Below are 13,467 nucleotides of genomic sequence, written 5' to 3' on the forward strand. Positions count from 1 at the left end.
TTGGTGGATGGACAGTAGCCTCTATTGTTACTATGATCACCAGCATTTTCCTCACATAAGAGCAAAATACTGAAAACTGCCTCTTTTTTTCCAGGTAACAGAAATATCAATTGCTCTACTTCTCATTTACTGAAGTCTCGCAACAAGAACAACTAGAAAAAAATACAAGGTAACAAAACAGGACAAATATTGCTACTTAGGTTGCTTAGCCAGAGAGAGCAGCATGGAAACACTTGACATCTCTGTTGTAAGTAGCTGACAAAACTGTAATTCAGTTTCATTCATAAGACATAAACCAGAGCTGAGTACAGTTATGTGGGAAATTTTTTTTTACAGATTTTAGCTCACCCCAGATCAGGCTCAGGGTGATCAGATCAAGGATGCACTCCTTAATTATGGAGCATGCTGAGCACCGCCTGCAAATCACTGGCTAGACTGAACTTGCAGCAACTGCAGTGCAAACAGCAGATATCATGACCCCATAAAGCCATCTCCTGCACATGAAGCTGAAAAATTCCAGCAGAATGAAACTATGAATCAACTTTGGCTCATAAAAGCATAGCTTGCACATCATAAAGATAAGGAAGAAACACTTGGCATCTTCCTTATTAGATGACCCTTCTTAATAAAAAAGCAAGCTAATATATGCAGAGTCATACTTTACAGTATTCCACTGTTTCAAGCACCTCTGCAGAAGTCTGGTGAACCTCAGCAGCCTTGCACCAAGCTTACACATTTGAGCTTGTCTTTCTTCTGGTTTGGCTCAGTCCAATGCACAGGCGGTGCTGCTTAATGCTCTGCGAGAGGCTTTCAGTTCTTACTTAACAAAGCTTTCCTCCCACATGTCATATGTATTCAGGCTACAGTCTGTTTATCTAATATCTGCCTCTTTCTTTCCTTCTCCCCCTCCTCCTGCTTTCCACCCCCTCGTCCCCAGAAGAGAATAACCATAATGTGCCTATCGCTTGCAGAAACAGACAGCTCAGCTCCCCTTGCCATCTGGTCATACTTTGGTCTCTCAGCTGTCGTCAGCATATGAATCCCGTTGTTTTGACTAGTGGGGTCCCAAAGAACAAGAAACAGTGCAGATTGCAGGGATCAGGATGCCCTTTTCTCTCTTCCTTAAACCAAAAAGCAACCCACATAATTAACGAGTGAAAGGATGGTTGTGAAATACAATAGAAGGCACAATCCCTCCACCTTTGCTTATGTGATAGGGATTATGCCAACCATACCGGGCTATTCCGTAACTCAGAAATCATAATATTCCAATACTGAGTGAGCTTCAGTACACATTTTGCTGTCTTCACCTGCAGGTGATCATCCCTTCCTGCTTACTCCTCAATCTTCCACCTCTAAAAAAAAACAGAAATCAACATCAGGCTCCCACAAAAATTTAAGGTAAAAATGTGGCCATACGACTTTGGCTTCTAAAGAAAACAGATTTTCAAAGCTACATAGAAGTTTGCAACTGACTAGCAAAAGTTAGGAAGCATAAGAAAAAAGAGCAGCTACTCAGCTTATGAAATACAGGAATTTCCATGTAACTAAAATGATCAGCATTATTTATAGGCCTGAACAATACTACCTATTTATGATGTGTTAGTGAAATAAATAACTTTTTTTTTTTTTTAAAGCATAAAGAACCAAAATTGATTCATCACCTCATATGCTGGAAACACAGAAGACAGTTCTGAAAAATTTAGCAACATTAAGAACAAGGCCTGTTGGTCCTTGGAAGCAGTGAAATTCCTTCTGGTAAATTCTTTATGATACAGGCAAAGTGTTGTTAGGAACATCAATAATCACATATAGGAAAAGGTTAACTCACCTAGTGATACGGTCTCTGGCTACAGAACTCTCCTTCTCAGGAAGTGGGATTCATCCACATGCTCTCCTTTTGGAGACTTGCCCTTAAATGAGCCCAGGGAGGAGCAGGGCCCAGGGTAAAGCACAGGGAAATTGCTTGCACCTGCACTGCCTTGGCCAGCCACTCCCTTCACCAGGTGCTCAATCATCAGTTCAGGCTATGACACAACAGTTCCCTTACAAGCCCTCACCAAGATCTGAGCAGAATAATCAACTTGTGCCTCTTTTGCAAAAATAAAGTCAGTGAAACTCCCAACATGTATTTGAATCTTTCTATGCCAATAATTCAGTACGTTCCTCTGAGGACTGCAAAAAGTAAACAGCACAAGAATTCATGCATGCATTCAGAAAAAGCAATAAGAAAGCGTGCTTTAGAAACACTACAGGGCTTAAGAGACAGCTTTATTTTTTCATAGCCAGTTGAGGACAGCTCACTAAAACCTTGAAATCTCTCTGAATCACACTTATCAAAACCCAGGATTTATGCAAACAAAGTTGCCGTTCTGCACTGCATCCCAATTATTCATTTTGTAATATTTTACTCAGCCAAGAGCGCCCTGTATTGGAGCAGCTCAATATATTCATTAGTTGAGCAACTGCTATAAATTTAAACCTTCATTTTAAGATGTTAGCTATTATATCACAACATATGCAAATAGAGAAACAAAAGAATATATGATTTTTAATTACAGTTACATAAAACACCACATTTTCTCTCATGTAATATTGAGACAGAAGGGTATTATGAAGCTTTGCCTGAACAGCAGCTGGATGACTCAACTCCAAAGATGCAGTAAGATTTTAGCCCTTTGTCTGTCACACCTATGGCTACGCAACAAAAGGTACTGTCAGAAGTAGCTCTTTCTCCAATTTCAAGGATTCAAAAATATGGTCAAAGCTAAACTTTCAAAAAATAAAGTAGTAAGGCTTATACCTTGCAGCTATATTGCAACAAGTATCTGCCCACTTGGAACACAATTGGAAAAAACAGCCAGAGGAGCCCAGGCCTCAGCATTGCTTGGGTGACTTTTTTATTCAGGTGTTTACAGATCTAGGCAGGTTTAGCCTGGCCAGATGTGTGCCATAGGTTCAGTCTATAGATTGTTGACCCAGTAAGATAAAAGTTTAAGGATGCCAGTAGACTGCACTAATAGAACCTATGGCTTTGTAGATGTACCACAGACTGCAGAACAAACACTAGAATTTCCAGGTGTGAATAATCTATAGAGAGTACACAGAGGCAGGCAGCCTTTGAAATGCTTCTTTCAGACTGCTGCAATATATTTGCAGGAGAAATTTTTTAGTACCATCGCCCATGCAGTACCTGCTTTAAAACTTAGTTCAACCCACTGAACAACTGTCAAACACCAAGATTTAGGACAAAAACTTGCTTAAGAACCATATTCTCTTTTTCACTAAGTACAAAAACACAGAACAAAAACTTCCATCTTCTAAATTACAAATACCACCCAGGGCTGTCTGACATCTGGTGTCATTTAGAGCAGCCCTGAGTTTTGGCTATTTCCAACCACATATCATCTTGGCACTGAAAGAAGTCACGCTGTCAAGCGTGCTACTACCCATACTGAGGTCAGTTCTACAGCCCAAGGGCATGCCCTACTCTATATTCAGCAAGATCCACACCCACTTCTACTTCTCCACAAAATACATGTAAAATGTCCTTCTATGGTGCAGCAGAATGACCTTTAATCCTTATAAAATATGGATGTATACTTATGTCCTTTTTATACACAACTACTTATATCTCACTATAATATTTTCCAGTTTTCACCATTTATTTTTATTTTTTAAATCTATGCTATTTTATGATTAGCTGTAAATCCCTTTGGATTTTTTTTTATCTAAATTCAATAAATCACAAGTCTGAGAGCAACTCTGCGCCTCCTTACAGATAAACCAGCATGTAACCCCACTTCTTATCTGCTCAGAGCAGCAGCCTCCCATACAATCAGGAAATATATTTCTTATCAGTATGAAGTCAAGCCTCTGACAAGGCTTGTCCCCTTTCAAATGTCACCACTATTCCAGTCCACTTTTCATTCTCCCTTCCCCCCCATCTTGTCATTTACTAGGAAAACATTCCCTGAGAACCACTGAAAATTGCCATGTTCCAAAATTATCTATGTGAGTAGCGTTTCCCCTGCTTTTAGCGGTTCCCTATTTTGTCCTCAGCACCAAATGACAACACACAATGAAGAGCCCTCAGTCATTCTGGCTACTGGGCTAATTTGTGTGCAGCAATAGTAATACAGCACAGCCAGCTCTCTTCATACAATCTACTCACACTAATGAAGATATCTAGGTTCACAGCTCTTCATTATGACATCCTTAAATAAGCAGCCAATTTGCCTCCCAGACTGCTTTGGTATAAACCAACATTTTACTGCAGGGGGTAGAAATCACATTTATTTCCAATGGAACTCATAACATGAAAATTTAATACCAAAGCAATCCATTCTGAATCCAAAGGACTGGAAGCCTATTTTCAAAATATTTCAAGGATCAAAAGGAAGCTACCTGTTAGTCCTAAAATTAAGAGCAACAAAAATAGACTTATCCTACTTGGGAAAATGTTGTGCATTTGGCAAAGCACTGACGTAAACTTTACTTCTCCAGCTGGCTGCATGACACCTGGCTCAGATGAGGAAAGTGGGAAGGGGGAGAGAAACCCAGTTCCCCAGAACTGCCTTCAACCATTCAAGATGACAAGTATGTTTGAGGATTCTGAAGCTGACTTCTCACTCAGCTGTAACTTACTGCAAGTGAACAAACAAATCTTTATGTAACACATTATCATCTTATAATATTTAAGTTCACTGCAACATAGCTTCCACTTTTTTAAAACCCATTTCTCCACCCCTTAGTTCCTGCAGTAGTTACTTAAGAATGAATGACAAAATTTTAGATATTGTTATGACTAATATCTGCATAACATAATGCAGGTGGTTAAACAGTTTGGGATAATCACGGTTAGAAACTCTTGAAAGACACTGTAAAGAAGAAGTTCTCCTAGAGTGATATTCCACATCATATCCCGCTTAACAAAGGATATCCTGCCACAAAGTAATTCTCTGTAGTAAGGCTTGTTGTTTGTTTTTTTGTGTGTGTGTATGTGTGTGTGTTTAAAAATCAAAACAAACAACAACAAAAATGATAACACGTAGAGATACAAATATGAAAGCATTAGTGATAAACTGCCCACTGCTACACAGTGTCAACATGAAGCTCAGATTATCCCTGAAGCTTCTCTTTCCAAGCTGTACTATTCAGAGGCTCCTGATTTAAAGGAAATTGCAGAGAAGAATTTGCTGCTACACAGCTCAGCTTTAGGTTTGATGAAAGCCTGATACAACCTGCAGCTTTTAAGACCTTTATGCATTCGTCAGAAAGACACCAGTAAACCTTTAAGAACTATTTTAGTTAAGAATGACTCTGCAACAGTTAATGATACGCTTTCTCGTCCTTATAACTAGCTGGTGATAACCAACTGAAAGAGGGAACACTATTTTGTGACTCATTTGTTTTGAAATTTTTAAGATGACTTTTGATAACAAGCAAACTGAATCAATAAAATAAGATTATATCTATCTTTTCATCCTCACTGATTTTCTCAACTAAGTCAGAGCTTAGCCACAACTCTCTATTATTTAGTCTGAATACCTGGACACATCATAGCCTATCATTTTCAAAAAAGCATCTGTTATTCCCTTATAGAAACTTAAGTTATCCAAATTTTCTTAAAGCTCCAGTCACTTTCAAACTGCAACTGCCAGAACTAAGCTACAAATAATATTTGTCTTAGCAAGTATGCATCATCTCAATTAATAAACATATTTAAGATAAATAAGCATACATGCTCCCTGTATAGATAAATATTCCTAAGAGCTGATAGGCTTTTAAAGTGTTGAAAGCCAACATAAAAAGCCCTTTCAAGTCTATAAGCATTTTAATAAATTCAGCTTGGAAAACGCTGGACAGTTCTTTCAGTTTGCCTGAAGCAGCTTCCCAAATCTCACATTGTTTTCCCAAAGCAGAAAGTTTACAGATGAGTTAATTCCTTATGGACAAGAATATTACTGGAGAACTGAAAGCTGGAGGAACTGCAACACAACCCACCACAGCACTAACAATCCATAAACTGTATGTACAGCACCACCAGTCCCTACATTTAGAGCCGTCTTTAAGCAAGCATCAATATAAAAATTAGTATTAATGCTATGTATATACTCAACATGCAATGACAAACAGAAGCAAAAGGCTGACTAAATGATGCATCATCAGTGGAAAAAGATGAAAAACTCTTGCATTCTGCTGGACACTCAGAATTAGCTGTTGTATTTTAGAAAATTACTACCAAATAATGTCAGTAACACAAAAAGCACTGCAGTTAAAACAGAAAAATCATGTTAGTAGTATAGTTTTATAGTAATAGTTGTAGTTTGACACAGAAAAGGATTTAGAAAAAAATGAAGTTTCCTAACACATTTTGGAGTACTGGTAGCTCCTATTTCAAAGTAAGTGAAATAATCCAGACAGTGACAAAAGTTGTTTTAAACACACTTGTATTACAAAGAGTAGGGCATGCAAAAGTTTTTATGTTGTGCAAGAAAAATACATTTATTTTTAAATTACTCTTTTTGGCCTCTGGCATTACTTACTATCCATAAAGTTTAATATTCAGAAAGCCAGTTTCTCTGTGTAGCAACTGCTCAGCTAGGATAAGGTTCCCTTGGAGAGTGAATCCCAAGGTATTTATATAGTATAGAAACACTAACAATTATCATCAGATGTTTATCTCAGCTTAGTGAGTTGATTCCAGATCTCTGCTGGTTGAACAGTTGAGAAAATTAAGTGTTCAAGAGTCAGGTGAGAAATAAAGAACCAATAATTTATATTATCAATCTGTGTCAGATATCATCATTTACTGTGATAATAACATATTCGCACTACAATTTTCTAAAGAAAGTCAACCTGCCTTCCACCAACCCCAAATCCAAAGGAGCCAAACATCAGGCACGTCTACTTTACAACTCCTGGCACAGCTTCCTGCCATGCTTCTAAGGGCATACACTCATAGACAAGATCCACAAGAACAGAGACACGCAAACCATAAATTCTCTTCATGAGATAATTTCTCATACCACGAGGCAGAGCTTTAAGTGGCAATCCCTAGGATTTTTAACTTTAATTCAACTTCATTTTCTCCACTCATGACCAGGTATAAAACAAAGTAAAAAAAGTTCTAACAATCACATTTTGAAAATAATTTGTCTATGATTATACAAAAGAAAAGTTATTATTCATCTAAACGACTGATTTAGCCAACATTTGCTCATCCAACAAGGAAATGGTACAGGTTTGTTCTGAAAAAAATAAAAATAAAAATAAAATAAAAATAAAAATGCACCAGCATAGCAACTACATAAGTATTCATCTAAAAAGCCAACTTCACCATCATGGCTTACCTCCACTTAGACCAGAAAATGAGGAATTCCAATTAAATCACTGCAGATCCCTTCCTGCAATGCTTAGACTGCAATGATGTAGGCAAAAACCAGACTAAAACTGTTCTCACATGTTACTGATGTGCTGCAGAAACTTCTATTAGTGAAGAACTGTCATGGTAGAGCTCTGCTTCAGCACTCATTTTCAATCCATGACACAAGACTGGGCAAACATGAACAGGGAAGCCTGCACAGGGCCAGCTTCCAAAAAGAAATTTCTCACTACAGTGATTTTCTAGTTGACCAAAAAGAATTCAAGCCAAACTACTTCACAATGAAACTAGCAGAGAAGTAACCTGAGCATGCTTTAGACTCTCCCTGCCACTACAGGGATAAACCTCAAAACCTTTAACTTTACCATGAAACGTGGCAGGTCCTCCTGGCTGAGCAAGCAGATCAGATATGACATGTAAGAATGGATTCATTAACACTGGCTACACTTCAGGTTAGATGCAATTCCTCCAGGAAAATAAACAAAAGCAAGAAAAAAAACATAAAAGGAACCAAAAACTCCTCTCAGATGCCTCTTTATTACTTCTTTTTGTTAGCTCAGTTGCTGCACACAGCCCTTACTCTGGCCTTCTAATTCCCCTGCCACCCACCAGATTTCTGTATGGCATCCCTGGTGAGGCTGCAAAGAGCCCTCTGGAAGCAGTAGCCTTTCAGCCCTTGAAAAGTCCACAAGACAACTCAGACGCATAAGAAAGAATTGTATTTCAGTCACTGAAGCTAAAAAAAAAAAATCTTCTGATATGGAATCCACATAGGTGGCAACTCTTTCCAGAGCTGAGACAATCTGGACAAAACCTCCACAGTGAGAAATTTAAAATATCATTTAAAATAAGAAGTCTTTGAGGCTGTTTTTCCTTGTGTTTTTTCTTTTTTTCCAGTCTCTACACTCATATAAACTTCTACACAGAAAATAGCATATGCACACTCCAGATACTGTTGCTCTCCACTGCTGACTCTAAATCAAAATCCGCCACTAGCACAAACAAGATTCACCTATTAATAAGTTGGGAACTGAAACACAACTTGAACTGGAACCCATCTAGTATAATAAATGAGTATTAGCTACATGCAAGACAAGCCTAGGCCAAATAAAGTAACTTGACTTAACACGAGTGATTTTGAGTCCAGAAGCTTACTTGCAAGGTTCTGAACTTGCTCCATACTGGATTTTTCGCAGTTCTTTTTCCAAATACTGCTCATGATGAAGTGAAGTATCCAGCACAGCCTGTAGATTGTTCTAAGCTGCATACACAGCTATTTTCTTTCAGCAACAATTTATCCTATTTCTTTAAAAAGATGCATCCATTTTTATTTTCTTCCTAAACATGACAGGAGGATAAAGAGAGTGCAGGAGCCTCAGACACAGCACTTATTGGTTTTGTGCTATTTCACCAGAATATTTAAGTCATGATGACATGCAGGATAGGCAAAGACCTTCTGATATGCAAGGTCATTCCTGAACCTCAAACAATATTACCAAGAGCCTCAAAGTCCCTAAAATGTCATGTCAGAAGGCATCTGTCACTAGATAATAGCAGCTACAGATTGTCATGCAAAGGTCCTGTGTCTCCTCTCTCTTTGCAATTTTACAAAGATTAAAAAATAAAGACTCATAAATAAATCAAAACAACATATAGAATACTCAGCGTGTGCAGCAGACAAACATACTAAACCATCCTTTACACATATCCTGAAGCCAGCTCCTTCATGGGGTGGGGAGAAAAACACACGGGAGAGAAAGTAGGCGGTTACTCATTAAATAATTATGGTTTTTAGTCCAAATTGCATGTTTAACAGATGCTACTGTGCAAAACTAAATCCACTAAGATAGCAGTATGCTCCCCTCTTTTTTGTCCCTGCTCAACTTCATAAGGATTTCCACAATCAGACAAGCATCCATCGAACAGCTAGGCACAGTTTGCCCATTTTATATTAATCAGTGATCACTGAATCCATCAAGTTCTTTTTCCAAGTTAGAATCAGAAAAAATAATAACAATATTAATAATAATAAGCTTGCAAGGAAGAAATTCTCCCATCTGTTCACATATTTTTACACCCCTCATCCTGCAATTTCATTTTACTTCAGTATTTTTTGGAAGTAGGTAGATTTTCCCCTCATTTTGATGATACGGAGGAGAGTCTTTTTTTATCCAATCCATCAATTTGTTGATATTTTTGGCAAGCAACAAAGATAAATCAAATGTCAGCAAGTCCCATTATGTATGTTGATAGGCTACACCTCCAAAGAAACAAAAAAAGAAAAATCTCTAGCTTCTGTAAGACACTGTCCTGCAGCACTCAAAGCAGTTTGCTTAAGGAACAATATTATCCCTTTACAGGTAAGAAAATGGGTCTTGTATCTTGTGTCAAGATACAAGACTCAAAAATCAAAGATAAGAAAACAGAATCCCTTACTTGAATCCAGCCATTTGCTAAATTACCTACAAAATCTGCACGAAACAGCAAAAAAAAAAAAAAATTTGATTTTAATTTTAACAAAAGCAAGGAAGTAGACCGCCAAACATAAGTAACATGGATTAGTCATTTTTGCAAAATTTCATTTCACGTTTTAGGCCTTGGGAGAAACATTACTGACTTGCTTAGAAAAAAGGTACATTAAAAATAGAAATATCAAGGAGAAAAAAATAAAAACCAACAAATCTTTCAGCACCTGGACATAGTAGTTGTGACCTTTTCAAGCTCAGGTTATCTCAAGCATCCAGCGGATTGCTACTTCTGTGTTTTCCCTACAATAGCACACAGCTAGATCAAAACTTTTAAGCTACAGATCACAATACATCAGCTTTGTGGTAGACATTCTAGATATGGCATCACTTAATTCAGTTCTGATGGGGTTAATAGGGAAATTTGATCCTTTGTGTTGCCCTAGGAAACGCACAGAACATCCTCAATTAATGTGACAGGACATATCAGTTCACAAAGGGTGAAATTTCCCCCTGCACAGTAGGCTAGTGCAAGACCAACCTATCACTTGAGTCACACTTATGCACTTAAAGACTAACAACAATGTTTGGCAGACAGACGGCATGACTGTAGATGAAATTCGGTGTTAACAAACGCACAACAGAAAGAATAATGTGAATCAGAAATGTATTTTGTTGAGTTCTTAAATTAACGGGAGACATTAATTGACTTGCCAACACTTCAAACACTTTAATATCAACTTGATGTGCAGAGGTAACCAAAGCATTAAGTGAGATCAAAAATTAGACTGAGAATGTAACAATAATAGGGACTAGGGACTGTATCAGAGCAGAATGAAAAATGCCAGTCTGGAAGGCCTGAGTAAAGACACACTGCATAATATCAGACAGAATGATGATAAAGTAAAAGTAAAAAAGAACAATTAGAGAAGGAAATAACAGGATAAAAGTATTTCAAATGTTCTTTTTTCCTTCATTTGGAAATTTACACAACATATAAGCACAGACAGTAAGTTGCCACACAATATCACCAGGAGTTTAAAAGGATCTGTTAAACAGATGGATATTGGGAATAGATTTGTATCCGTGTACTAAGAAAAAACAGCCAAAAGATGAGCTTCAACTCATCCAGATGGAAGTCAATTACAAACCAACAGATACTGGGGGAAAAAAAAAACACCTTACGATTGGCAATTCTAAAGTCAGATCAGTAGAGAGTTTAAAAAAAAAAAAAAAAGTTGACAGCAACTTATATCTACTACAGCACATGGAACAAAACATTCCTCAAGTACAATGCAAAATAACTGTTTTATCACAAAATCCTTGTTGTCTTGAACTGAACCATTTAAAACTTTGTGATAGCAGAGCAGAGGTAACCAAGATACTTGCAAAATTAGGGAATGGAGGTACCAGTCTGAATCACAGCAACATACAGTCCTTCTTCTTGTCTGGGTATTAACTGCAGTGTAGACATATCCAAAGTTGAGGTAGAAATGAAAAACTGACATTTGGACTTGACAGTGCCAAGGAACATGAGATTTTGGACAAAATCTGATGTTTGCATTACAAAACAGATCCCTATAGAGTTTTACATCTTACGCAGTTAAAAAATAAGCATGTGGCTCTGTTCAGTTCTGGAGTAAATATTACTTTTTCCCTACAAGCATTCTACTGAAACTCAAACGTCTTTAAAATCCAGATTTAAAGTAACTGACAGTACCTCTTCAACTTGGCATGTTTTGTACCTGTTGCCGTTCATTAACGTTAAAGCAAAATTAACACCTTCTAGATTTTCTAATGAAAAGTAAGTACAAAAAAGTATAAATCCTGATGTGGATAGAACTAAGCACAGGAAAAAAGCTGAGCAAACCTCAAATGAAGGATTATCCTTACTTTCTCAGAGATTTATTTCCAGCAAGGAACTGAACTAATGACCTTCTCTTCCTTACCACCTCCTGCTGCCAACATTCAGATAAAATAAACCTAGTCATACAGATTTTTATCAAGATCTCTTGGGGGAGAAAGAAGTCATTTTGGGACTACAGGCCAATTGTAAGAATTATTTTCTAAGTCCAAAGGTCAGTTTTCTAAGACAACTGCAAGTACTTGTGAATAGCTTAGAACAGAGGCAATATAATAACCACAGCTTGTACATTAACATAGAAACACAGCTGCTATAAGTTCAACAACCATTTGCTTAAAGAAAGGAAAGAAACAGGGGAACACTACAGAAAGGTTTTTCAAAGGCAAAAACTATTTGCAATGAGTGTGATATCTAAATCTCCTGACGCTATAACCTTTCATAGTTCGCATGGTTTTGTTTTTCTCTTAACTAGCAGTGTCTGAAGAGAGAGAAAACAGTATCAAAGCCCTTTCTCACATTTAAAAATCCATACACTCTGCCTTTCTTAAGGTCAACCCATAACAAAGGTTAGCCAGTCCACTAGCAGAGAGTATAAGTCCCTCCATCAATTGATTCCAGTTGAGGACCTAGTCCATGATGTCAAAGAACTAAACCCTTCTTTCAGTTACACTAGGATAAAATAGACTAACTCTACTGAAGCCAATGGGATACAAATTCAGACTGTTTCCAGGGTAACACATTGTCAAACTGTGTTTTCTGTGTAGCTGCATAATCTTAGAGTAAGACTCGACAGTCTCAGAACAGTTATGCCATTTTTGCTACAGCATAAGCAACACACCAACTTGCCTGTGGGGAGAGAGAGGCTGTGGATTTCTTCATGAACTCACATACCTCACTTTTACAGCCTGTCATTAAATTAAATATCCTTAAGTTTTTCTTAAGTGAGCTTATAGTCAATCAGACCCCACGATGCCGAGCTTGCAACAGCAGCACGGACAGAGACCTTTCCCTTTGAAATCCAAGTCTGGATTGTTTCAGCTTGTTTTTCAATAGACCAGTTGCTTTCAAATACTACAGTTCGATTTTACAATGCTGCTGGCGAGGTTGGGAATCAAGCTAAATCCAGCTGCACCCAACAGAGAAATTTGCCACAGGGAAAGAGTGAAAAATCAAAGGGTGAGCAGTAAGGTGATCCTCTACCACTGACTTGCTGAATGCCGGACAATGAATAAAAGTTTAAATAAAGCATCAGATGAATAAATAAAAAGTTGTTTCTGATGCTATCAATACTTGTTACCATAGGAGGTAGACATGAGTTCTTTGGAAGCACAAAAACAGAACGAAAAAAAATGCTGCTGCATATGTATTACCTTTTGGTCACCCACTTACATTTCAATTACTAAATGCTTCTTTTCAGCAGTATGTCATTTCAAATAAGCATCACAGTTGAAGATAGAATGTATAAGGTTAGGGGTTTTTTTGGTACAGCTTATAAACCAATCTCATTTGACTAATATTTCCACATATATCCCTTACATTAAAGCCCTTGCTGAAGCTGTTTAGTCTATCCGTAATTCAGAAACCAAAACCATACAATGCCCTCACTTAAAACAGCTTTCTTGCAACACACAATTGCACATTTGCGTACACCAATTCTTATACAAACATTAATGAAAGACAAAAAAGGTTCACACTAAGACACACTGCTCTGCTGCAGACTACCATAACCCAAAGAAGTTCCAAGAAAAAAA

At 37.5% G+C, this 13,467-nt stretch overlaps 1 protein-coding gene and 1 long non-coding RNA gene across 10 annotated transcripts in view; both read right to left on the bottom strand.

The window, feature by feature from the left end:
* LOC116216651 lies at nt 1-6,320 on the bottom strand. The gene is made up of 2 exons (XR_004159839.1): nt 1,832-6,320; nt 1-1,355 (listed from the first exon to the last, which is right to left on the bottom strand). It is a non-coding gene; the product is annotated as an uncharacterized LOC116216651 (long non-coding RNA).
* BRSK2 (BR serine/threonine kinase 2) overlaps nt 1-13,467 on the bottom strand; it is a 300,725-nt gene that overhangs the window by 267,631 nt on the left and 19,627 nt on the right. The window lies entirely within an intron of this gene.

This window comes from Meleagris gallopavo, chromosome 5 (genome assembly GCF_000146605.3).
Source record: "Meleagris gallopavo isolate NT-WF06-2002-E0010 breed Aviagen turkey brand Nicholas breeding stock chromosome 5, Turkey_5.1, whole genome shotgun sequence".
In the NCBI taxonomy this organism is placed as follows: Eukaryota; Metazoa; Chordata; class Aves; order Galliformes; family Phasianidae; genus Meleagris; species Meleagris gallopavo.